The 26,601-nt window shown below is 45.9% G+C and overlaps 1 pseudogene across 1 annotated transcript in view; it reads left to right on the forward strand.

Annotated features, from left to right (window-relative positions):
* Positions 1-20,212, forward strand: part of LOC117077385 — a 76,661-nt pseudogene extending 56,449 nt beyond the window's left edge. The window contains exons 5-7 of the transcript XR_004434757.1: positions 9,964-10,348; positions 17,770-17,973; positions 20,079-20,212. The product of XR_004434757.1 is annotated as a raftlin-like (transcript). The remainder of the gene's footprint in view (positions 1-9,963; positions 10,349-17,769; positions 17,974-20,078) is intronic.
* The last annotated feature ends 6,389 nt before the right edge of the window (positions 20,213-26,601 follow it).

A 26,601-nucleotide genomic window follows, 5' to 3' on the forward strand; every position in this document is an offset into this window, starting at 1 on the left:
CAGGAACAGTTCCAGATGCTGAGGACAAAGCAGGAGGCAAAATAGACAAAGTGCCTGTCCTCATAGAGCTCTCATCCAGCTAGGAAAACCAGTTGTAGGGAGATGTAGGGAACAGCACCCCAAACACAGAGGCATCTGCAAAGTGCTGAGGCCCCCTGATGGGAACAAACTTTGGTGGCAGGGGGTGGGGAGGGTGGGGGAACAATGACAAAGGCTTGTGAAGGTGTCAGGAGTGTGGGATGTGGCCTGAGAGGTGGGCAAGGCCCAGTTCAGGGGCAAGGGTTGTTGGACTCTGTGGGCCAGCTTCAGGTTGGGAATCTTATTCTAAATGGGACACTATTGGAGAGTTAAAACGAGCAGCCTTAACTGGCTCACATCTTTTAGATACCAGCCTGGCTGCTGTGAGGGCTGTACACAGGCCAGTATGCAGGAAGAAACCCAGCAGAAAGGTGGTGGGGAGGCCAGGGAACAGTGTTTCCAGGAGGAGGGAATGCATGAGTTGCCAGAGAGGATGGGGTGGTGAGGGCTGAAGAGACTGTGGAATTTGGCATCATGGAGGTCACAGGAGGGCTGTGGGGAGCTGCCCATGCGGAGGCAGCGCAGAAGCCAGAGAGTGAGTGGAGGTGGAATCAGTGAGGCAGGGGTGGGTGGACGAGGCTTACTTTCTCTGTTGTTGATTGGATTCTTTCCTCTTTTGCTTTTTTTAAAAAAAGATAACTTGAATTTAGTTGTATGCTGAGTGAGAGCCAGGAGAGAGAGGGAGGGAGGGAGGGAGGGAGGGAGGGAGGGGAGAGAGAGAGAGAGAGAGAGAGAAGGAGAGGGGAGAGAGGGGGAGAGAGAGAGAGAGAGAGAGAGAGAGAGAGAGAGAGAGATTGATTGAGGATATCAAAGCAAGAAGTGGTCCTAAGTAGAGTTGGGTCTTCCAGTCCAGGGTACCAGAAAACATGAGCTCCATGGCCTGGGTTTTGCCTTAACCAGGTCCCACTGACGCTGGGGACAAAGAGTGGCGGGCCAGAAGAGGACATGGGTATGGGTTTCTCAGCTTCTGACCTCGACTTTGTCTTTAAGTCATCTCTGGAGAATGGTGGGAAAGTGGGGACAGGGTGGTGCCCAGGAGAGGGGAGAAAGCCTTGGGGAAGCACAAGACAGCTGACCAGGGATGAAGGGAGCCACTGCGGGATGGCCGTGTGGCCTCACCCTTGGTGGGAGACCTTGAGCCCTCCTCCCTGTAGCCCTGGGTGGATTGGATGGATGTGACGTTTGTGGGATGTGTCAGACAGAGAAAGCCAAGGATATAATAGCAGGAGAGTGATGGAAGCAGTGGGTCATGTGCTGGACAAGGAAGGAGGAGAAGGAACAGTCATTTGCATGCCTCTTAAAGCAGCTTTCTGGGTCTTCACTGCTGGTCACATGGAACTAGATGACCATACGTCCCAGCTTGTTCAGACAGTCCAAGTTCATGCCTGTCATCTGAACGTGATTATTATTTCACTTTTTGCTTCAGTTGTTTGACAAATCAGCATCCCGTGGTGTATCACAGAATGCTGCCTCTACTTTTGGTCTCCCATGGACTTCTCACATCCTTTCCCATAGCAAGTGTAGGCTCTTATGACCTTTCCCATGAGCTCTGCAGTTACTTCCGGGCCCCAGCCATATCCTTTGCCTCCTGTCTCCTTGCTCTGTTACCAACCCCCACCTCAATCCATACCACATCCTGTGGGCAGATTATTTTCCTTAGGACAGGCCTGATCATGTCACTTTGCTCAGAAGTCATGATGGCATCTCATTGCCTTCAGAATAAAAAGTCCAGACTCTAAAGATGCAAGACTCTGCAATCTAGTCCTGGTATTTCCCAGTACAGCTTAGAGTGGAGGAACATTGTGAATACAGTGCTGAGCAGTGTAACAGGTGGCAATGTGGGCTCTGGAGCCAGCTGCCTAGGTTTGAATCCTACTTGCCCTTTACTAGTTGTCTGACCTTCGGGAAGTTGCCCAACATCTCTGTGCCTCAGTTCTCAAATCTGTAAGACAGGGATGAAAAATAATACCTATTGTTATTATTATAAGGATTAAATGAGTTAATCCACGTATAGCCTTTAAAACAGCGTTGGGCTCTCAGTACATTGTAATTACGGATTTTCAGCTCAAGCACACTGAACATTTCCTCTTCCCTGCATAACTTCTGAGGCTTTCTCGCCTCTTTACTTTTGCTAGCCCTGTTTCTCACAGGAATCCTTCTCCCAAACCATTTCCGTATGCACAGATTTTTACCTGCAGGTAAGGTTAAATCCATGGTTACCAATCACGGATTTTGGCAGCCACAGAACTAACAGACTGGGAAGCCTGGCATGCATTCTTTGACTCCCACGGGACTATGACGAAAGTCTCTTTTAATGCTTTGCTAACATAATGTTTTGAGGTTTGATTTATCAATTTCCTTGTGGGTGTGCAGCAGTATTTAATGGAAGCCTGGGGGTCTTGCAGCCTTGGAGGGGGGCAGCAGATTCTCCTGCCAGTTCTTTTCCTTAGTGGTCCTACTTGGATGATGACAGTAGGACCAAGGGCCAAGGTCTCATGGCCAAGGTCGTCTTTGCTCCAGAATCCTGTTCTGAGTGCAGACAACCACACGTATGTTGAATTCTGCTGATGGGCATACACTGAGGGAGATTGGGATGTTCTGGGCCAAGGAAAATCTGCCAGAGGTAACTCCTGACTACTCCAGCATGTTGACTCTTTGACTGTGCCCTCCTGGTCAGGGCATGCATCTACTATGACAAACTACTCTGTGCAGTGGAATGGCTGGGGTTGGCTTGGTGATTCAAAAAAGTGTTCTTAGTAAACAATGTTGAGCAGACTGGAAGGAGATATGCAAAGATATCCTCTGTAAAGTAGAAAAATGCTGTGTCTATGCATACAAATAACCTAGAGCACTGACACCAAAATTTTGACTAAAACATTTTGACTAAAACAGATGTGGACTTACTTGCATAGTTTTGTTTGGCATAAATATCAGTTGCCTTATATGCTCTTCTTCATTTTAGTATGTGTGAGTCATAAGCAAATTTCACATTTTATTTCATACCAGGTGATATATATATATGTGATAGATATTTAAATATTTATTTTGTCTGCCCTGAAATTCTTCTTTAGAGAGCTTCTTTGTTCCTGCAATCCAATTAGATGGTTTCCAAGGGAGCCACCATGTACCCTGGTCAAAGTCAGTTGGCCCAGAAGTGGACATCTGACCTAAGCTGGGCCAATCAGAGCCCTTCCCTGGGATCTTTTGCTTTGGGCAACCAGGAAGTTTAGACATTCTACCTCCAGTGATTAAGCTGTTAGCAGGAAAACTCAGAAGGTGGCAATAGACATATTTTCTGCTACATAGAAAAAATTAGTCCTAGATAAGAAAGAAGAATGATGCCAACAGATAAAAGTAGGAATGAAACTTAGAGCAAGTGTGCTGACAGTGCTGAGACACTGGTTCCAGGTCTTCTTAAGTCCAGCTCTGGCCCCACTGTGCTGACCACTTAACTGTTCTTGGAGAGACCATTGAGTTGTTCCTCACTGGCAGGACCTTCCTTGTTCACTTCCCATCTGTATCTGTGACTTAGAGTTTTGACACTGGATTGGAGCCTTCTGGTGGATTGGGTTTCGGGGAGCACTAAAAGCCATCTGAAGATCTGTGGGAGATGGGGCTTTACTGACACCTCTCAGTCCTACTGATCCCTAACTCCCATGCACTTCATTTGCCATGAATGATGATATAGGCACAGTCTCAGTGAAAGAACTGAGTCCATTAACACAGATAATGTAGTCAAATGATCCTTTGATCAGAAATCCCTGTCCTGAACTGAGCTACCAAAGGATGAATCTGTTCTCTGCTTCTACTAGAAAGCTGTGTTCCACCTCTTTCTTTTTGTTTTTTTCAGGAGATTACAGTTTGCTGAGTTCTTACGGTATTTCTCAAGCTTCCCTCTACTCACCCCTAGTAGCAGAGGAGAATAAATGGATACCTCTTCTCCTCAACTCAGCCCTTCCAGGGATCTGAGGACAAGCTGTGGTTCCTCAAACTTGAGTACAAACAGTTCAAGAAGGATGGAATAAAACTCTTCAGAGTCCCTCAGTTACCCCTTGAGTAAGACCAACACACATTAAATTCAAGAGGGAATAGTGCCTGTTTAATATTAAATTCAAGAGGGATAGTGCCTGTTTAACTCACTGCTGTTTGCCCAGAACCTAGTGCCCAGCATACAATTGGTATTCAGTAAGTAGTTACGGAATGAATAAATGAATATTAGTATCTCCGTTTTATAGATGAAGAAACTGAAGCTAAAATAAATCAACTGATTTGACCAATAATATAACTACTGAGTAGCAGAGCCATGTCCAAAGCTTTTAAGTCTTCAAACCCTTTGTCCAAGGGCGGATTTTAAGACCTCTCAGTCGCTAAAAGAGAAAACCACAACAGCAGAAAGTTTACATGATCTTTCCTTGTGGCCCCAAAACGGAGCTAAACATCCAGCAGTGCCTGGCAAAGCTTCCCGTTTCTGCAGCTAAGTGTTAACATGTCAAAACTAAAGGCAGCTTCAGATGTGAGCTCAAACCCATGTTATTTTTAAGCCTCCCTTTTCAGAAAGTTGTACAAGAGTGTAGGTGACAAGATGGGAAGGGTTGTGTGTGTCTGATAAAATATTCACTGTAAAGACTCACGTGTAACTGCAACCCAGGACGGCATTTTTGTGCCTGTTCTTGACATCTAGGGCATGCCTCTGCTGTGGGCTCCCTGCGTGTGCTGTGTATGTTGTCACGGATTGGTGGCGTATGAGTTGTGAGGGAGGGCCGGAGTGGGCAGTGGTCTGATCTAGGGTATATAAGTATGTGGATATGAGTCTAGGATTTACTCCATCTTATATGCCTCAGAAATCACTGTCAAAAACACTATTATTCAGTATTTTATGTGATTTACTATGCTCTATAGCAGAGCTACCCAATAGAACTTTCTATGATGATGGATGTGTTCTACACTTGCACTGCCCATGGGGTCATCACTAGCCACAAGTGGCTGGTGGGCGCTTGAAGTGTGACTCGTGTGACTAAGGAGAGGAATATTTAAATTTTATTTTATTTGAATGAATTTAAATTTAAATAACCACATGTGGCTAGTGGCTACCATATTGGACAGCACAGCTCTCTATTTTTTTTTTAGCAGTAAGTTTCTGATTCCCAGCATTAATCAGCTCATTAGTTACAGGCATTTCATTAAGTTTATTATATAACTTGTAGAAAATAAATCCATCAGTTATAGATATAACCTCCCTTACCTGGTGTCTAGCAGTTCTCCTCAAAACACAGTGGGGGAAATTTCCTTTACCTGGGCAACAGTGATGGCTGAAAGCCTTCCTGCCCACACTTCAGCCTCTCATGTAGGACCTGGAATCAATACCAGATGAAGTCCTAGTTGTCTTGTTTCTTTTTGGGGCTTGCTGTCATTTGGGAGCCTGTACCCATCTTTTATTTCATGCCTAGTCAGGTTTAGATTTAGAGATCTCCATCAACTTGCCCTATGCTATCTTATTTCCCCCCACCCCCTGATGGGGAGAGAGAATATTAATTATTTTAAGGAAGTCGCTCATGTGATTGTGGGGTCCACCAAGTCCAACATCTACAGGGCAGTCCGGCAGACTGGAGATTCAGGTACAGATTGGTGTTGCAATCTTAAGTTTGAAGGGAGAAAACTCAGGGAGAATTTCTGTGTTGAAGTCCAGAGGCAGAATTCTTTTTCCTTTGGGAAATATCAGTCTTTGCTCTTTAAGCCTTCACCTGATTAGATGAGACCCCCCCCAATAATGAAGGAATTTAGTTTACCGAAAGTCAGCTGATGGTAAATGTTAATGACACATTTAAAGGTACCTTTAGAGAAACATCTAGACTAGTATTTGACCAAATAACTGATCACAATATTTCAGTCAAGTGGACACAAAATTAACTGTGACATCTTCCTTCTTAGAGTAAAACAGAACAGTCTGGGAAGTATCTCTGTCTCTTTACCCATGCTATCTACTACAGGCTATGGGCACTCCAATTCCTACTGACCTGTGAGCAAGGGGCTTCTCTCTTCCTTTCCCTATGTTCCACATAGCTTTCATTTTTACTAAATCCAACCTGTGTCTCACTTCTTTCTAACTAATGTCTCACCCTGATTGATACACATACTCTAAAGCACAAATATATATATATTTGCATGCACATATAGTATATATTGCAGTCATCATTAGGAACATGGGATTCACTTTGGATGTAGAAACAGATAATCTAGACTAGAAATCTAATGTCATATTGTTATTTTTAATTAAAAATTTAATTTTATTAAAAATAATAATGATCCCTCAATATATAACCAAATAATTTTTACGAGTTAAGACTTTTTATATAACTATTTTTTAAAAAGAACATTTTTCACATCATGATTCCTGATTACAGTTACAGTGGACCTTGTCCTTACTTATTATAGAGCAACTGAGTGAAGCTGCGGATTAATCAGAACAGCCATATTTAATTTTCAGTGCCTAAACCAGAAATTGTTACTCCTTTAAGTATTTGGGGCAGGAGAGTTCTTACAGGCTGCAGAAATGAGAAACTGGATAAGGGTATATTTCAATTTAAACAGATATACGCCTGGACATCTTGGCACAGATTAGATTATATGAAGTGGAAAGAGTTGTATCATTGAAGAGGCATCAGCTTGGGCTTAGGATACACAGAGTGAAAGCCAGGCATGGCCTTTACAAAGCTCTGTGAGGTTTGACCAGTCACATAATCTTCTCTGAATCAGTTTCCTCTTCTGTCAGGTATGACTTTGAGTCCAAAGGGAATGCATGTGGACGTTCTTTGTAGAAGAGTTATGCAATGTTCATAGTTGCTGTTTCCTGTGATCATAGTTGTTAGAGATGTTGTGGGCATGCATGCAAGTATGTGGGAAACTCCGTGGCTGAGGTGATCTGGCTTTGCATGATCTGTTCTTCCATGTTGATTTGGTTCCATGCTCATGAAGACCTTGGCATAGCCTGAGGTCACAGCAATGTCCAGCAACAGATGATGAGGGCTTGAAGTAAAGTGACAATGGATGGTCACCTTATGGAGAATGAGGAAGTAATTCAAGAAACATTGGGGGATAAATGTGATAGGGTGTGGTGAACAGATACACAGGATTAGAGAAAGGGAAGAATATACTGTGAGGACCTGCTGTATGTCAGACATTATTCTATTACTGGAATGCAACAATGTAAAAAGCCCTCATGAAATGTGTATTCTAGATACAGTGATGGTTCTCAAACATCAGGAATCACTTGGAGGGCTTGTTAAAACACCGATTGCTGGATTCCACCCTCAGCATTCCTGACCCAATTGGTTTGTGGTGGGGCCTGAGAATTTGCATTTCCAACAGGTTCCCAGGTGAGGCTGATGCTCCCGTCTGGATACCAAACTTTGAGAACCCCTGGCCTAGAGAATAAATTGACAATATGGCAAGGGAATATGGTTGTCTGGTTTGTTGTGAGAGATGAGCAGATGTCTTTGTCTAAGCCTTTCCAATTCCTCCAGTCCCAGTGAGGAAGGGGAAAGCTAGGATAATGCCCTGTGTCTGGAGTCCTTGCCTCTTCAGTTTAGATGACTTAGCGGTCTCTGCAGGATCACAGAAGCCCAAGACTGATAAGGAGAGAAGTTAGAGATGCTGTCTTTGTGACCCATTCTTTGATGAACTTGCCATATGTAATGTCTAAACTAAGCTTTCATGCAACTACAAAATACGTGTGTTTTCACTCATTTTATACATGAGAAAACTGAGGCACAGAAAGTTTATGTAATCTACTCTGGTTTCCCAAGATGGTGAGCCATACATCTGGGGTTCCATGTCTGGCCTTTTCAAAAGCCTTTAAACTTCATGCTATTTCCATGACTCTAGTTGAGACTGGCCTATGGTTGAGCCCTCCATGGAAACAGTTATTAAAATGCTTCAGTAGTCATAGCTGTTTCCTCTACAGTAAGACTGTAGCAGCAGAAGCTAGCGCAGGTATTTCCTCTTTCATTCGAGGGCCGTAAAATCCATTGCCTTTCTCTTTTGGCATATGTTGCCAGAAAGCTCAGAAGTATGCTTTGCATATGGTGGCTTTCTTCAGCTACCAGAGTTCTTTGGTGTAATTATCTGCCTGCTATTATCTTTCAAAATTTGTGTTGCTGTGCCTTCTTTTAGGAGCTTTATAGAATGATTTTTAAAATAGGTGGATATCATAGATTAATGAGGGAAAAAAGAAATTTTCAGAATGGAATGAATGGCTTTAAGATTTTTTTGTTTTGTTTTTCAACTTTTGAAGAGTGAATTAAGCCAACTCTGGGTATATGAGTGGACGCAAACATGCCCAAAGACATGTATGTAGTTGATGCCTTGACATGTGTCCACGAGTCTTTTGATTAAAAGAATGAACTTTGGCCCCGTCCAGACCTGGTTTTGCATCCCGGCTTTGCACTCACTGCTTGTTTTATGACTTTAATGTCTCTGCGCCCCAGTGTCCTCATCTGAAATGGAGACAGTGATACCAGGCAGCCTCACTGAAGGATGAAACGGTTTGTTGTTTTAACTTATGTAAAATGCCTAGCTCAATGTCTAGACATAGTAGGTCTATACCATAGGCAGTAATTAGTACTATTGTTATTTTATGTCTAGCGCAGACTAGGATTTAAAGAAAGACCAGACTGCGCATTTGCAACTGCAGTTTTCCAGGTTGTGCAGTGTGGAACAAAAATGACTTTCCATTTAATGTCAGGGTGGTTCTTCCGAGGAGAGCTTTCAGGGCTGCTTCTCCTTCAGAGAGAATAGCTCCATGCTGGCAAAGCTGACTCTCGAATGAGGGTAGATTATCACTGTAGAGGCCTCAAGATTTTCTGAGGTCATCTGCTTAGGGCTTGGTGACTAAGACTTAGACAGCGCTGAGGTCTGCACCGCTTATTTATTTGTAAAATGACTTAAGCATCCTTGCCTGGAAAGTCCCCTAAAGTCTACCTTCTGGCTTTAGCTGGCTCTTGCTTTATTTTATTAGGTTATTATTTTCCAATTTTCTTTCAAACTTATGACTTACACTCAATCCAGTTGCCCTGGGCTATTTTTTAGGGAAAGGGAGAGTTCAAGTACCTCGGTACTCCGGGTGGGTGTTCATCCCCCATCCCGTTGGTACAGGGAGTGAGAAGGAACCATCACCTCGCTGCTGGATGGTGTGGACCAGGACTTGGAGAGCCAAGAGTCAGTCTGTAGGCTGGGCATGATCTGTGGGCTCCTTTGACCTTCCCTAAGCCTGAGAGCACCAGGGAGCAAGGTGTCCATCAGATGGTACATCTCGGGGAGGATGTGCCCACAGCCTTGGCACGGGGTGATTTTCCCACCTCTGCCCTTCTCTGCCAAAACTATTGTCCAAAAAGGAAGCTCTTTGGGCCATAAAATGCCATCTGTTATTTGTATATGGTTATATAGACAAGCTGTAGTTATACAGTAGTCTGATGAGCAGGAAGTCAGTGATTCATCTGAAAAAAAGTAACAACAACAACAAAAAAAACCAAACTCTTAACAAAACGAACTTCCTCTTTCAAACTCTTTGTTTAGAACTTTTTCCAGTCTCTTTAAAAAAATGTTAATAAGGACTAATGCAGTGTTTCAAAGTGTGATTTCAACCCTTCAAAGCCAAATGCTTTATCTATCCATCAGACAACATAGTTAAACAAACAAAAAAAACTATCTTCTTCAGACTAGGGTGTGGGGGCGGGTGCCCCGAGGACATGGGGCTCCTGCCAGCTTGGAAGTCTTCCCGTGCCCCTGAAATAGCCTCGCAGGCCTCGGGGAGGCACTCTGCACGCTGCACATGTCCCTCTGATAGACCATTCCATTCACTTGGTTCCCTTCCTTTTGTTTGCCTCACAGATCCAGGAGGCTGCAAGCCAGGGCCTGAAATTCGTTGGTGTTATACCTCAGTACCATTCCCCTGTGAATTCAGCAGGCAGCAGCGCTCCGGTGTCTACTGCCAACAGCACCGAGGATGCCAGAGATGCAAAAACCGCACGTGGGGATCACGCGTCACTGGAGAATGAGAAGCCGGGGACTGGGGACATGTGCGGTGCTCTGGCTGGGGGAAATCAAAGCCCAGAGTCCAGCTCAAGCCCCAGAGGGGAGGTGCCCATCGCCGAGCAGCCCAGCTCACCCTCCGGAGAGGCAGATGGTGGAGAACTTTCACCACGGGGGGTGAGCAAGACACTGGATGGACTGGAGAGCGACCCCTTGGAGGTGCATGAAGAGCCACTCTCAGGGAGTAAGTATGTCAGCACTGGGAGTTTTGACCCGCTTAAAGAGCAGTTAACAGCTTTTCATTAATCCCCATGGTATCTCAGAGAAAAAGGAATGGAATTAGAGTGTAGAGACAGCAGTCCATCAAACAGGAGACACTTTATCAAGCAGTTATCTGTGCCACCTGACTGTTTACTTACTGAAGTTGTGACTTCTGGGGAGTACAGAACCACATGAAATTGACTTACAGTTTGCTCCAAAATGTCGCGTTTGAAGTGGATTCTAGACTGTGAGTTCTTTTATCTCCTGTGCTCTCGAAATTGCCCTTGAATTATCCAGCTTTCACACAGGAAGTGTCAGCCTGCCAGGCACCAATGAAAACCTACACACCACTTGTTAAAATACCTGCCTAAAGCAAGACATTTTACAGCTGAGCAAACCGGGGTTTAGAGGGGAAATCTGTTGCCCAGTCTGGAAATAGGCAGTTCGGGCATATGAATCCAGGTGGACTTACCCACCATCCCTTCACGCCTCTCTGCTTGGTCTTTCCTGTGTGATAGAATAATAAGATTTACTGAGGTCCTTAACAAGATTTACAGGGAGCAAAGTTTCCCTCCGTTTCTCTGTATTTCCTTTTTCTCTACTTTATTCCAGAAATCGACCATCCACACTTCCCCCTTTCTCCAGGAAATCTAGCATCCAGTCATTTCCTGAGAGCAAGGTACTTGCATGAGCCATGTGGCCCCTTCTAGCCTTTGGAAGGCAAACAAGTATGAAGACTGACAGAAGACCCCCAGGGCTTAGGAGGGCTTTCTGTTTAGGACTTTCTGGCTGATCTCCCTGGTTAATATTGTTATTATCATTTATTTACTAATTCTTGAAGTTAGCCTCTTACAAGTGATAATGAACAGGTGATGCTTTAAGAAGGGAAAACAAGGAGAAACAATTTCTTTTGTTACATCAGAACTTCTTGAGAAGAAAATTATGGGATGGTTAATTCCGGGGCTTACTTGCAAAGTTGACTTAGAGGGAGACATTGGAGCTGCCTCAGTGCTGTGATATAGTAAGACTATTTAATCAAGGCATTGAGCCTTCTTACTATGCACTGAAGTAGAGCTCTTTGTGTGATTTTTTGCTGTTTGAGGCAGATACCTGCTGCCCTCATGGAGTAGCTGAACATGCATTTAAGCCCAGTGTGTCCTCCTCATGAACACCCAGGTCTTAGTCCAGAAACCTCCATCTTCCCATGGAGGTTGGGCTGGATGTGTGTGCTCTGAATCCTGGGCGGGAAGATGGACCTAACTGGAGTCCTTCTCTAAGTCCAGGACTGTGGGAGGGCGAGGGCCAGGCCAGGCAGAGGCCCCCAGGAGAAAGGGCAGGAGTGACGGAGAGGTGGGGAGCATGGTGCTCAAGAATCTAGCATCTGTTTACATTCTAGCCTGCCTTCCATGCCTCAGTTTCCCACTCTGTGAAATAGGGATAGAACGATAATTTCTCATGGAAAGGTTAAAGATGTACATTTAAAGCACTCAGCACTGTTTGACTCATGAGTATGAGCTGCTATTACTGGGGTACAGGCTCGTAGTCCTGACGCTTGACCTCTACCTCTCATGGAATCTTGGCTTTGAGAAAGGAGGCATTTACTACTGAGGTTTCCTCAGGAGTTTTCAGATCCTTCCTGTGTTCCAGAGCCCACCTTCCTCCGAGACTCCTTCCAGACTTCCTGCCTTCTGTGAGAGGATTATTCACTGGAACCTCCCCAGGTGCCCAGGATCTTCCTGCTACCCTGTGGCCACTCACCTCCCTCACCCAGAATCTCGCCTGATGGCTGAACACACAGAAAAATTGACACCCAAAGCATTTTGGCCCCAATCCCATCACCCAAGTCCCTGTTCTCTCCTGGAGAAACAGACCCTGCTGGGGAGGAATGGGTGAATGCATGTGTTTCTGGAGGTGTTCAGCCCACCAATGGATGAGAATTTCAGTCTGCAGGGGCAGGCCAGGAAAAGGGATTAAAGCCTCCTTCCAGCCCAGTCTCCCTAGGCAGGTAGACACTGCCTGTCTCTACACATAAAGCAGTCCCTTTATCTCTCTGCTCGGGCTGCAAATCTCTGGAATTTAGGCAGCTCACTGTATCCCTTTCTCCTCCTTTGGTGGAATAAATGAGCCTTTGGGTTTTTCATACAGGGATCATTTCACATATAGGCCTTTCACTGGTCACGATGGCAGTCACCCTCCAAGTGCACTATTCTGTGTCCTCCTTGTGTTATCTCAGTTACTCCTCACAAAAGCTTTATGGCAGAAGATGCTATTACTATGTCCATTTTACAAATAGGGAGCGTCACCTTTTATACCTCTATACAGTTAAATTTCTTTATCACAGCTTGAGCATTTGGCCTCCCTGAAGGCTGAACGTCCAGGGACCCTGTCCCCACGGGTTGTGACCCTCACCTGACCCCCGGCGTCTCTCCCAATCTCTCTCCTGGGAAGTCCACTCCCCATCACTCCCCCACAGGCACACACGGTGCCCCCCAGGCACCCCTCCCCACCGCCTGCTCAGCTCCCAGCTTGCCTTCTCTCGGGGCCCCCTAACGAGGGTGAAGTGTTTTTACTCCTCTTCTGCCAGGTGGGCTTAAATAGGCAATCACAGCAAGACAATTAAAAAAAAATCCAGAGGGAGTCTCCCTCCTCTTCCCTCCTTCTCCTCAGTTAATTTATTTCCTTTAGAGGAGGCCTTGGGGAGAGGAATCTAGGCAGTGCCTGCTCAGACAGGACTTTCCAGTGGATTCTCTGTGCGGAAGCAGGGGCAGGACGTCTCTCCCCATCTCTGCGGGCTCTGCGCAGCCGTCACGCCTCCTTGCCCCTGTAGGTTCTGGGGGAGGCCCGCCGTGTGTCGTGTGTTCCTCTTCCTGCTTGCTGACTTTTGTTTCCTGGTCTGGGGGAATTTCCTTTTGGTTGGAGGTCCATGCTGTGCCATGATCACCTGAGCCTGTGCAGGGACTGCCTCAGCATCTCCGTTGCCACAACTTCCATCAGAGAAACCAGGAGGCTAGACAGGTTCACGAAAATTCTAATCATTCTCACTGTCACCAAAATAAGTCTTCCAAGCACTGCCCTTCCTACCCTGCAACTCCTTACTTAAAATGCTTAGAAATGTCAGCCAGAAACCCTAGCCTGTGGTGCCAATCACATTTCTGACTGAGAGGATTTTATTCAGTAGCCCTCCCTGGCTGCCAGCTCATTGTGAATGGCCAAAACCTGGGGGTTGGGCTTTCCTGATGTGAGGGCTCCTTCCTCCCCACTCCCTCAGGATAGTTGGACCCCATGATGCGGCCCCCTCCCAGATCTGCCACCTGCCGCCATCTTTCTGGCCTTTTACTCAGTCCATTAATAAACAGCTATTGAGCTGCCACCCGTGGTCATCAGCCCCTGCCTTCTGTGTCCTGATGAAATTAGTCTCTTGTTAGATTTGGGAAAGAGCCCAGGGTTTGGGGTTTGAAAGACTCTTGGCTGTGCCACTTACTGGCTTGTGATTTCTGAGGGATCCACTTAACGCTTCTGGGCACAGAACCAGTGCCACCCCCTCCCATCAAGGTTGGGAGAGTCACATGAGATGGTGAAGGTGAAAGGCCCTTATAAATAAGGGATACATGCCTGTGGCTGCTGTCATCCTTAGAGGTGGATTCCCGTGGATTGTTGTGCATGCAGCGGTCCCTGCACTTTGCCTTTCCTGCTGCCCTGGCAAGTGGGCCTCACGCTGGCCCAGAGGTGCCCTGCTATTAGTAGCCAAGTCTGAGCAAAGCTTGAGCAGCCTTGCCCAGATCTAGGCATCTGGATGGAGCAGTCTGGGGCCCTTCTACCCTCCTGCCTGCCTCGCCACCATGGTGCCCACTGCCTCCCTTCCCAATGCAAACCTTTCTGCTTAGTTCCTTCTGCCCATGACCTCAGCAGCCTGCAGTCCCCACCCAGCTTGGGCTGCCCAGCCAAGTGTGATGCCACTTGTTCCTTCCAGTGCAGCTAACGACCAGCTGCCTCGTCCTCCCACATCTAGCCCTTGGAGCCCCAGCTTTTCAGCCAGGCTCTAAACTCTTTCTTCTCTCCAGACCACAGGTCTCCTGGGACAGCAGGGCCTGCCAGTCCCCTGCTTACCCTCAAGACCTGGGCTCTCTGGGGCCCCACCTGAAGGCAAACTGCAGCCTTCCATCCTGTGCCTGAGTCCCCACGCCCAGGCACAGACCTCAGGGTTGGACACCTGCCTCTTTCCTCCCCACTCCCTAGTAGCCTGGCAAGGCCTGAATGGACCAGGCTCCCAGGCCAGCAGGACTCAGCCACCCCTACCCTTGGGCCCCACGCTCCCTTAACCTGCCCTCACTTTCTCCTCTGGTTGGCTTAGAGGTTAATACAGTGAACACATGTATAACAGGAGGGATCTAAATGAGACAAGGTGGGGGAAAGGGAGAGACGAGAAGACAGTCCCAATGCTCCTTGGGTGCTCTGCCAGTACAGTCCTTCAGCTACTCCCAGAATGTTCTCAACCCCTTTGGGACTCACTGTCCCATATCTGGAAAAATCTTCCAGCTGGTCATGGCAGAGTCACAGAGCAGCTGAGAACATTTAAACAAACATGGGGCTTCTTTTTGGAATCTTTGGTGCTTGCTCACGTGAGGATGTGTGTTGGAGAATGAGAATATTAAAACATCAGAGGACATCACTTTTGGACAGTTTCTCTTGGCTGGTTTCCATGTGGGTAGAGAAAGGACTGGGGACAAGGAGATGATGGGACAGAGGAGTGTACAAGGGTTACGCATGTGCAATCAGGTTTCTCCCAATATTTCATTGCTGCTGGTGCTTTGGCGGCTCTTCGTCCCAATGCTGTTTCCTTTTCCTGAGAAACTGATTTCTGTCTCTGGTTTCAGTCTGACCCCCTGGGGAAGATCAAGCTGGGAAAGCTGTTAGCACTATCTACCTTTTCTGAGGGTCTCTGTCTTCCTCCACTACACCCCCAGCATTCTCACTTCTCCTTTGGCCTTCCCCTTTTTCTGGTTCATTACGCATTTGGGAAAGTTGTGTTTTTGTCTTGCCACGGAGTGCCAGTTCCTTCTGTGTGATCAAGTGTTACCATGTAGTTTTGGACTTTGGCCACTTCCAAATTCCCCACCTACTTCTCCCATACAGAGGCTGTGATTTTTTTCTTCTTAATTCATTTGCATTTGTGCTTGACTGTAGCAGACTGTAGCAGGCTGTAGCGAGTGGTGCTGTGGCCCATGTTGGGGTCACCTTTGGGCAGCTCTGGCCAAGCCCACAGCTTCCTTAGCCTCTCTACCTGCAGACATTCTCGGGAATGGGCCCTGGGGAATGAATGATTCAGGAGTGACTTTCAGTTTATGAGGATAGATGTCCCACGTTCCTTGCCTTTGGTGGGTGAATCTGAGGTGTGTTTTACACAGTATCTCAGGGCCCCTGTTGGGATTGAGCCCTAGTTGCCCCAGCGGTAACATGCTGTTCAGTGCATTCATTCACTGGTATCATCTCCATCTCCTCCCTGTTTTCCATTCCTGCTCCTTCCCTCTTTCCTGGGATCTCTTCCAAATAAACTACTTGCACAGGAAAGCTTGCAGGGTCTGCTTTAGAAGGAATCCAGATAAACTCAGGAACTCACTAAAACCTTGCTTATGCTCTTGCCCTCGGTAGCTGCAGCTTTTAATTGAACCCATGACACCCAGGACTGGAAAACACCCGATCATCCAGTTCACCTCCTGCCCACCCCAGCCCCAGTTTATGGCTGGATTCCCTCCATTACGAACCTCCTCTGTGTCGCTCCATTTCTACAGTTTGTATTTTGAACTCACAGACTAGTCTAGTGATTGCCAGCTCCATACACCAATACCTAATTTCTGGTGTGGAAGTACTTCCGGGCTGGGGATGGCTTCCTGAGCAAGCAGGAGGGCTGAGAAAAGCAACTTGGGATGGGGAGGATGAACAGGCTAGAATTGGTGTTGAAAATCCAGGTGGCCACTTCCAAAGATGGGCACCTTCCTTTCCTAGTTGTTCTATTGGATGGAAAGCCTAAAATGGCTGCTGTTCGTTCGGGTATTGCTGATGACAAAGCAATATGGCCCAGCATTGGTCCCTAGAGATCTCTGCTGGTGTTCGCTCAGATGGGGCTGTGAGAAGACTTTGTGACCTATGTGAGATAATCTTAGATGTTAGATGAACATATTTGGTGTTAATGTGCTTTATCGTCACCCCTTGTTTTTGGCAAGTGGTAGTGGACTGCTGTCACAGTCATGAAACAAAGTTTCCTTTTTAAAAAAAAAAAAGTATTTAAATAAAGGAAAGTGAGTCAATTAAAAAAAATCAACTAGTACTTGGATACCACAAAATATTGTGATATACTGAAATTTGAGGAACAGCATCAGAGAGTGTGGGTTCAGGTGTCTCATGCAGGGAGCATGAATGTGCTTTGTCCTTCTTGCTAATGTCAACCATTGTTTATGACCTTTAAATTCTTGTTTCAAAGAAGGGTGGGGATTTTCTTATGATTTAACAAGATATTTTTGGAAACCAAAGCATATTCCTGACTAGCCTATGTAAGCAAGACTTTTTAAGCTGGGTCAACTGATTGCTTGACTAAATGAGGAGCACAAAAATAGACTCTCAGACTTAGATTGAAATTCCAGGTATTTGCTTCTGGAGGCTGCTACTGCTAACCCATGCCCAGCTGCACGTAGGCAGGCGCGGCTCAGCTGCTGGGTGGCAGTGATGATTGATTGCTGAAGAACTGAGCTATAAATGAAGGAACCGAAAGCTCGGCGCCTCATCCCCAGTGCCTTCTTGGCTGTTTGGACCGACCTGCCACTCCAGGCAGGAACTCTCATTTACGGGAACATATTTATTTTTACATATCAATGATGTATTTTTGAGGTACTTGATTAAGTATTATGGGTTCAGCTCAAGGAAACACTGCTGCAGTTTATAAATAGTGAGTTCAGGAGTGTACAAGGTTCCTGGAATTAGAGCAGTATTTTTGTTTTTATGTGTCTCTGTACATTTACTTTTTCAAAGACCACTCTCTCCCAAATATGTCTGCTTTTATTTCTAAAACACATCTTTGTATGATTTTCTAGAACCATCTGCTATGTTCTTTTCTCAAACACCTAGCTGTGAACATTAATCCCAGATAACAGCTATTCATTATATTCCAGATTAAAAACCTAAGTCCCCCATCAGAAGCCCAACCTTTCAGGTCCATGTTACTTTAAGCCAGCCTCAACTTACTACTTGGAATGAGGCTTTATTATCTGGCAGCAATACAGCCTCACAGAGATTACAGCATTCATCATCTCATTTATTCAGGCTCCTGAGAGATTCCACTAAACCCGATGAAGCAGATTTTTATCATCAGTTGACCTCTTTTCTCTCCACTGCCTTTACAAATCCCAACAGAAATGGAGATCTTCACCCTTTTCAACAAACCGAAAAGCCATCAGAAGTGCCGGCAATACTACCCTGTCACCATTCCTCTCCGTGTCTCCAAGAATGGCCAGACAGTGAACGGCTTGGACGCCAACTGGTTAGAGCACATGAGCGACCACTTCCGGAAAGGAGGCATGCTGGTGAACGCAGTCTTCTACCTTGGAACGGTGAACGGTATGTTTGGAATTCACAGTCCTCGGGTGGCCCTTTGTGAACTTGGCTTCTAACTCTTGAAATCTTAGTCCCTCTTCAGAGCCTGCTTCATTCAGAAAGCTCTGCAGCCAATAACCATGCTGCATTTTATTTCTAATTAACACATCTTGAGGAACTTTCCATAAAGCCCAGGGCCTGTGCTCTCTAAACCTCTGTAGGAGTCAGCCAGGTATCTTCAGAAATGACAGAGAAAGTGGAGTGATTCTATTTCATCGAAGGTGGCCTCAGTCTCTGTTGCTTTTAAAGGCTTTTAAAAAGATTGTTCCCTGGATTTGTTAATTACCCCCTGGGATTGTGCCATTCCAAAGTGCAAATTGTTTGTAGACACTATTACAGTTTGAAGTAGTAGTAGCAGCACCTTGAAATTAACAGCAGAGAAATAAGTTGAACAGCATGGTTTCTGTAAGCTCCACTGAGACACACACTGTTCCCAGGTCTCCCAGCACCCACTACCCCCTTCCCAGTAATGTATTGTCTCTAGTGGTTTGCTGCATGGAATAGCACTCTTGATGTCAGTTCTCCTAAGGCAGAAAGTCTGCCTACAGTTGGAAAATGTGTCAAACAAAGAAAGGGCTTTGGGCTAACGAGAAGGCAAGTTGAGTCACCAGGGTGTGTCAAATCTGGGAGGCAATTTGGGGAGTGGGACCAACGTGCCAGCACGTGCATATCCTGAGGGCTGCCAGTCACAGGATCCCTAAGTGAAACGTAACACCAAATTTGTCAATTCCGACAAAACCTGGCAGGGGGCATCAACAGTGCCTTCTGTTGTTGTTGAACCATTTTCTCTCAAGAATTAGCAAAGTCATGAACAGAGTTTGAATTCGATATTGTTTGCAATCCTTGAAATGCCAGCAAGGATCTTGAGAATAGAGACCATTCCGAATTCTAAATGAATGTACTTTAAATCACCCAAAGCCTTAGGACATGATATAACACTGATAGGTCTTAATTTTGGTTGCAAGTCTCTATCTAAGTATCATTATCTAATATTGACATGTTATCATAGTAGCAGCAGGTGTTGTATAGTGTAATGGTCCATAACCATTTGTTGAATGCATGAATGACACAAGAAAGGTGATTGGCTTGTTAAGAATACATCCAGAGCAGGGCTGTCCAATAGAAGTGCCCGTGATGATGGAGGTGTTTGTTCTGTATCTGGGTTGTCCAGTATGGCGGCCACCAGCTGCCTGCGGCTACAAAGCACTTGAAATATGGATACTGCAGCTGAATAATTGAGTTTTAAAATTCATTTAACTTTCATTAATTTAAGTTTAAATAACTCTATGTGGCTAGTGGCTAGGGTCACTGGTCAGTGTGCACTTGGTCAGTGCAGTTCTAGAATATCATGTCTTTAATACAACTAATGTAGGGTTACTTCTGTGCCCTAGTGGCAAGGTGGGTAACCTCTCTCTACACAAGGAAGCCCTCCATGGGTACCTGCAAAGTTCCCCAAAGCCAGGGATTGTCAGAGTCTGGTTTGAGATGCATCATAAAACACCAGTCGTGGTACGTGCTTGGGGCCAACTTGGGACAGATGTTTACAGCCTGACTTACCAGTGTCAGGGGAGGCCAGGGAGGAACCTTTGGCTCCCTATTTCCTGCAGGGACACCCCATTGCCTGTCTTGGGTTGTGGCAACAGTGGCTCCTTTCATCCCCTCTCGGTGCCCACAGATGCTCTCTGTGGCCATGCATAGTTTTACATTCCTCCCTAGGAAACTGATGGTTAGTTGTTGAAGGTGTATAGGGAGGTGCTGGAGATAGTGGATACCCAGGTGGCCACTTGGAATTTCTTCCCCTCTTAGGAAAACTAGGGCATCAAAAGGAAGGTTTTCTCTTTGACCCCACTGCCTGAGCATGTCAGGGGCCCTAAGACCCCCAAGAAAGAACACCTGGAACGTTCACAAACCCATTTACTGTTCCTCTGCCATCATGGTTTGGCGATCAGGGCTGAGTTAGCCCCCTCTACTCCCCGTCACCCCACTCTTCAACCTGGAGTCCAGAAACGCAGACAACTTAGACAGCTTTTTCTTCAGATTTGACGTGAGTGTTTGAAATACTGTTATAGCCTCCCTTGGCTTTAACCGCATTAAATTCATTCTTCCTGCCCTGAAGACAGAACATGAAATTTCCCCTGGCAAGCGCAACTATGAAGTCCTCCACAGGGCCCAGGCATCTTCCTGTATGCAGCCCATATCTTAAAGCTCCACCGTAGCTGTTCGTGTCTATGTCAGGGAGGGCTGCAAAATTCTCAGAACAAAATGAATTGAAACCCACTCTGATTTTAAACACAATTTCACCCTTTATATGTATTTTGGGAGGGAGAGTGTGACTGGGAGTAATGCTTACTGGGTTAGGGTGTTTCTGCTCTGGAAAAGTTCAAGGTTTCCGTTGGCCAGGGATGAAATACATGTGTGTTCTTTTCCCAGAATTAAGAAAAAAAATGGCAAGCTAATCATAATCATAAGAGGAACCTATTTCTAATGAGATAATTAGTGTCCTTACAAATAAATCTGGCAGAGCTAGAAGCACATCTTTAAGCTGTTTGCCATCTGGAAAGGCACCAGTCATGACTCTTAGAGATTTATACTCCAAAGTATTTTCCACAGAGTCATAAAGCTCATGAGAACTTTGTCCCATAAACAAGGTGATGTTTCAGCCCAAATTACCCAGTGCAGACTCCAGAGCTTCTGTTCTCGAGGCATTACTCCCCTCCCCATGCCTTCCACTCCAGGACATAGAAAGACTTGTACATTCCTCAAGTTTGGGCTCCTGCTCATGGTCTCCAGGACTCCTCTCCCTGGGTCATTCATTACATCTTAGAATCACCAGGTGTCTTGGGCTGGGGGAGGCTCTGCCCGTGAGCTCTGGCAAGCTTAGGGCACAGAGGAGGGGTGTAGTGATGACCGTGGACACCTAGCGGGTGCTTTGTGTGGGTGCTGGGCTCAGCAATTCAAACTTAGCATTGACTTCATCCTCGCAGTACCTCAGTGAAGTAGGTACTGTGTTATGCCTGTGTTATAGCTGTGGAAACTGAGGCACAGAGACATTATGTCATTGTCAAGGTTACTGGCTAGTAAGAGCAAGAAGGTGGCAGAAGAAAGAAGGGAGTAGGCAGACAAAAGGACCATGAGGTGGGCGGGATAGAAGAGGAAAGACGTGGCTATGCTGGCAGGAGTTGTGGCCCCCAGCGGGACTTTGGTGGCTCTCCTGGTGGGGAGAGGAGGACTCCAGGGTCACTCTAGGGAGGTGGCAGGACCCGATGGAAGCAAGAATAAGTCCAGGGGCCACAGAGCAGAGCAGCCAGGCACTCAGGAACATGTCGGCCAGTGAGACAGGCTCTCTATTTCTAGAGGATGGGAAAGACCAGGAGGAGAGACCCCACGCTGAGCTGGCTGTTGTGGAGGAGTTGGGTGGGAGTCAGGCGTTCAGGGTAAGATTGAGGCTGCCCAACCCTGAAGACTCAGTGAGGAGGCTGATTTTTCACAAGGCCTCTGGGCCTGCAGAATTGCTGCTGGCCATCACCAGCCACTGAGGCTGCTGCCGCTGCCACCATCTCTCTTGCCCTGCCTTGCCCAGCATTCCTCTTGTTCTGTCCTATCCCCTGCCCCCAACTACCCTCTTTGCCCTGCCTTCCCTGCCCCACCCCCCTGCCTACTCCTGCTCCTCGTCCCTCATACCCTTGGCCTGTCCTTGCCCTTTCCTACCCTGCCAGTCCTCCATCTCTTTGTTTCAGAAATGGCCTTTGCAACTGATGATCCAAACCAGAATCTACTCCAGCAACAGTCAGCGTTTGCGGTGACTGTATCCTCACTTCTCTTTTTGCCTAGAAGAGCCCTTTTTTCTTTTCCTGACTGCTTGAAAGGAATCTAGCCTCTCATTCTGCAGAATGGCCTGCATGATGCATTTCTCCAACCTCTATTTCTCGTAACCTGGAAGTTAGTTCTAAGGCCTTGGTAAATTAAGGATTATGACAAGAATCCATTCCAGGCAATGTGTTCTCCACGCTGCATCACATAGGGGTCACGTGACACCCAGATGTCTCTCTGTTCCCACCTTTTAAAAGATTCGGTCTCCCTTGAGACTTTCTCCGGTGCCCCAGCTGCATCTAAATCCAAGTTAACACTTGGTATTGGTATTTATACCACCTTTTTTGACACCTAGCGTATCCTCCATGACCATATATTTGCAAAATACATATGTAAACCACATGTACATGGTTTAAATAAATATGTATTAAATATGTGGGGTATAACTTTTATATAGACATATTCACAACCAACCCCCCAGGCAGGTCCTTACTTTTTGTACTTTCTTAACATCACAGTGCCTGTATTCAGAAGGTGACTAATGATAATTCCGGATGATGCTCAACAATGTCAGTGGTGATGAGGGGAAAAGCTGATATTGGAGTGTTTCACCAGGAACCGGCAGGTTGTAGGGTGGGACTGGTAACAGAGGGAGAATGAAGTAGTAGCAGGTGTTTCTGCTAGCCACTCCCTTGGGACACCACCCATCTCTAGGAATGTCTGGCCTAGTGGTTACAGGCAGGGCTTCTATTTCAAAGAAGCCACTTAATAATGTAGGGACTAAATTGCACATATGCTATTAATGCATTTTCTCCATGTGTCCATAGGACACCATTAAAAAAATTTTTATTGCAGTTTAGCACACATGTAAAAAATTGTACAGATCATAGGATATAGCTCAGTGGCTTTTCACACGGTGAGCACATCCATGTCACCAGCACATAGATCAAGAAATAGAACAGATCAAGCCCCTAGAAGCCCCTACATGCCCCACGCTGTTTCTATCCCCCCGGGTAAGCACAGTCCCTACTTGAAACACTATTGATGAGTTTTGAACTGTATACAAACTTTATATGCTTATCGTTGTGGAATTCGTCCACATTTTTACATGTAATTGCATACCACTTTCTCTCATAGCTGTATGCTAATCCATTGTGTCAAACACACATCTATATACATAACTTAACCATTTACAAGCATTTTTTTAATTTTATTTTTTTGCCCCATATAGGACAGCATGGCATCTGTACAGATGTGGCCCCAAACAGAAGCCCTAAGCCCATCTCATTGTGCTCCGACTGAAATCTCATCCTAACCACCAAGGCAGAGAGAGTACGGTGCAGTGGTCAGAAAACACCAGCTCTGCAAGGGTAGAAACCTAGCCTGTTTAGCACCTACCTCCAGTTCCTCAAACAGGGTCTGCCTCATCATAGTAGTAGCTCAGTAAATGTCTATTGTTGAAAACGGGTAGGTTTTAGGATCAAACAAATCACATTTCAGATCTGGTTTGGCCTTTGTATTCCATATGAACACGGACTAATCATTTAACTCGGTTGTCTACCCACAAAAAGGGAATGACAACTCTTACAGAATTTTGGGGAGGATTCAATGAAAAGCCTTGAACTGCACCTGGCAGAGTGCCTCACATCCAGCTAACACTGAATCAGAATGTTTCTTCCCTATCTGGTCAGTTCAATGGTGCTGCAACTTGCAAGCTAACCCTTTTCTAGCTGAAGAGGAGTAATATCTTTTCTAGATTATTCAGTGCCTCAAATTGAGAATGTAGAAAGGCAGGCAGACCCAGAGCAGCCGTGGGTGTTCAAGAAGCAAGAGAAGGCAGCGCCTTGCTCATTCTTTGGTTAATAGAGCAACTTAGCTGCGGGGTGATTGGGAAGCAACATGGCACCGTTACCTGGGATTGGTTGAGCAGTGATTACATTTGCCATGGGATCACATGTCATATGACTGCATGTGCAATTGTGCTTATGCAGTTGGCCAGTGCCAATCCTGGAATCAAGGTGGTGCCAAGAGCACTGCAGCCTCTGATCGAGAGCAGGTGCCCTCAGAGAGTCAAGAGCATCTGTTATGCCAGCTACTCCAGGGTAGACAATCTAGTCCAGTCTAGCTTGTTTAAAGGAGAATAGTAACACTTTGTTTTTAACCCTGCAAAAATAGACCAAATGCATTGGCCGCTTGTCATGGCATGCACATTCAGGCTAGACTTTGGCAAAGCATAGCACCCTAGGGCTGAGCCTGAAGGTTAGCTTGATAGACAGAGTCTTAATGTCTCAGAGGCTGCAGAAGAGTGGTTGCCTCATAGAATTTACCTCTTGAAATAATATGACAAATCTCCTTTTCCCACATCCTTCTTGTAAGCCATAAGCTTGGAATATTAAGGTGGCCTTTTACCAAAAGACCAACATCAAATATTTATACAGTACGAGGGCAGATAGCTTTTTGTGCACAGTAGGGAAGCATCTTCGCTTTAATAAAAAATGCAGTGATAATGGAATGTTTTCCATAGATGGAGGGCAGTTTAACCTTTTTACATCGGAGCCTTCACTCTAAGATAAACCTATTTATACCCAACTCGGTGCACATTATAGTGAGGCTGAGCCATGAAGGTAATGAGGAGACAAGGAGTGGACAAGGCCGTCAAAACAAGAGACTCTTTAAAAGCCCAGCTGTCTGCTCTCTGTGGTTCATTGACTTTTTTGCTGTTACAGATAACCAGATTTTGACAGCCATTCTGAACTTCATCCTCATGGTTAAGTAGGTGAATCAGTGCTCTGGATTCAGAATACTGGAGGATTAGGCTAAGGTGGGGAGACTGGGAAGCAGGCAGTGGATGAGGTGGGTGGATCTGGGTGTGTTCCTCCTTCATGCCCCCAAGCTAGCTGTAGCTTTCCCTGCTGACTACACAGCCCCACTCCCAGGCCTGACTCAGGAGGAAGGAGAGGAAGCCCAGCAGGGGATGGAGAAAAAGTCTGGATGGGCTGTGAGTGTCCCCTTCCCTCATCTGGACCTCAGCTCTGCCATGCTCGCCATGGGCAGGCTAAACACCATCAGATAATTTATGTTGAATTAGGCACTTAAATACTTAAAGCACATGGCAGGCACTTTTAAAGGGCTTGGAGGTTTTCCATTGAGAAGATCTGTAGGTAGAGGCTTTGGAAATTTGATGTAACATATTTTTGTAGAAGTCTTGAAGAAATGTGTGCTGTGTTGATACAATCCTGATGGAATCATTGAGTGTCTTCTGGTCTCAAGCATGCCCAGGTCAGGATTTGGGAGGGCTTTACTCAAAGGGGTCTCTTAGGACATCCCTAATGTGATAGGGGCTCCAGATGGACTCCTGGAGTGTTACCCAGAACTTAAAAAGTGAGCTGGACTATGGTCCATACTCACCTTGGACCCCAAAATACCTGTGACGTGATTTAGCTGTACAGCGGCTGTTTTTCCCTGATCACCTATGAAACATGTCTCTTAGGAGGCCATAGAATAAGCACTTGGAAGAAATTTTTCAGCAAAACAGATGAAAGAGGCAAACTTAAAACCTCCCAAGGCTATTTGATAAAAGACTGTCAGTATAGGAAACAAGAAACTGGAGCATGTTATTGGTTTACCCATAGGGCTCTCACTTGAAATGGAGAATTATCTTATGTTGGGAAAATATCAGGATAAGGCTGCTGTGCTTGTTACCCTTACAGCCATGGTTTGTTGAACTGGGTAGGCCTCTCTATCATTCTGCAGTAAGTACCCAGGCTAAGCAAATTACAGTGGTCTTGCTTTTTAGGTCTAGGTTGAGCATTGTGCCAGTCAGCTATTGCTCCAATAATGCTGTGTAGTAAATCACTTCAGAACTCATTGGCTTACAAAGGTAACAGCTTATTCTGGCAGATTTGGGGGCTGGTTGGAGCAGCTCTGTTGAGGCAGACCTGGTCTCAGCTGGGTTCCACTGGGGCAGCTCTGCTCCACTTGTCCTTCATCTCCCTAGAACTAACTGACTAACTGTGGCATGCCCTCTCAACATAATAGCAGAGACATAAGAGGCCAAGCTAAACCACACACATGCTTTTTAGGCCTCTGCATGCATTACACCTGGTAATATCCCATTGACCAAGCAAGTCAGATGAACAGAGCCCTAATTCACTGTCCTCCCCACCAGTCAATTTAGTCTTAACCACTTTCTTTCCTGATTCTGCTACTCAACTGGTCCTTGTCTGCCCCTCATTCAGTCTGCATGTCAGGCTGTCTGCCCCTTCCTGCTGGAACTTTCAAACCTTGCAAATCCATATCCCTTGCTTGCTTAGTTCACTTGCAGTGAGAATCCCTACCATGATGCCTCCTTCAAAAATAGCCACCACCACTGTGTCCACCTTCATGCTCTCCCGTTGGCCCACTTGATGTTTTTATAGTATTTGTCACATCTGACATTATGTTATTGTCTTCCTCCTCCACTGCAAGGTAAGCTTCATGGTGGTGAGGACTTTGTCTTGCTGCTTGTGGGGCCTCCTGTGACTACAAGAGTACTTGGCACATAATAGATGCCCAGCAGGTGTCGTAATGAGTGACTGGAAGGTTATTCAGGATCAACTTGAACTCCAGTAACATGTCACTTGCCCTTCTGTGGCCCTATCTTCCATTTTTAGACTCCTCTAAGGAAAGTTTTTCCATTTAGATTATATTAAAATCATCTCCCCATGATGTTTAAAAAAGCTTTGATTCTAGTTATGCCTTCAAGAGCCTTTTAGAGGAGAGTAAAAAGGAAATACTTTGTCG

Source organism: Trachypithecus francoisi, unplaced genomic scaffold (assembly GCF_009764315.1).
Source record: "Trachypithecus francoisi isolate TF-2019V2 unplaced genomic scaffold, Tfra_2.0 Contig00202, whole genome shotgun sequence".
Taxonomy (NCBI): Eukaryota; Metazoa; Chordata; class Mammalia; order Primates; family Cercopithecidae; genus Trachypithecus; species Trachypithecus francoisi.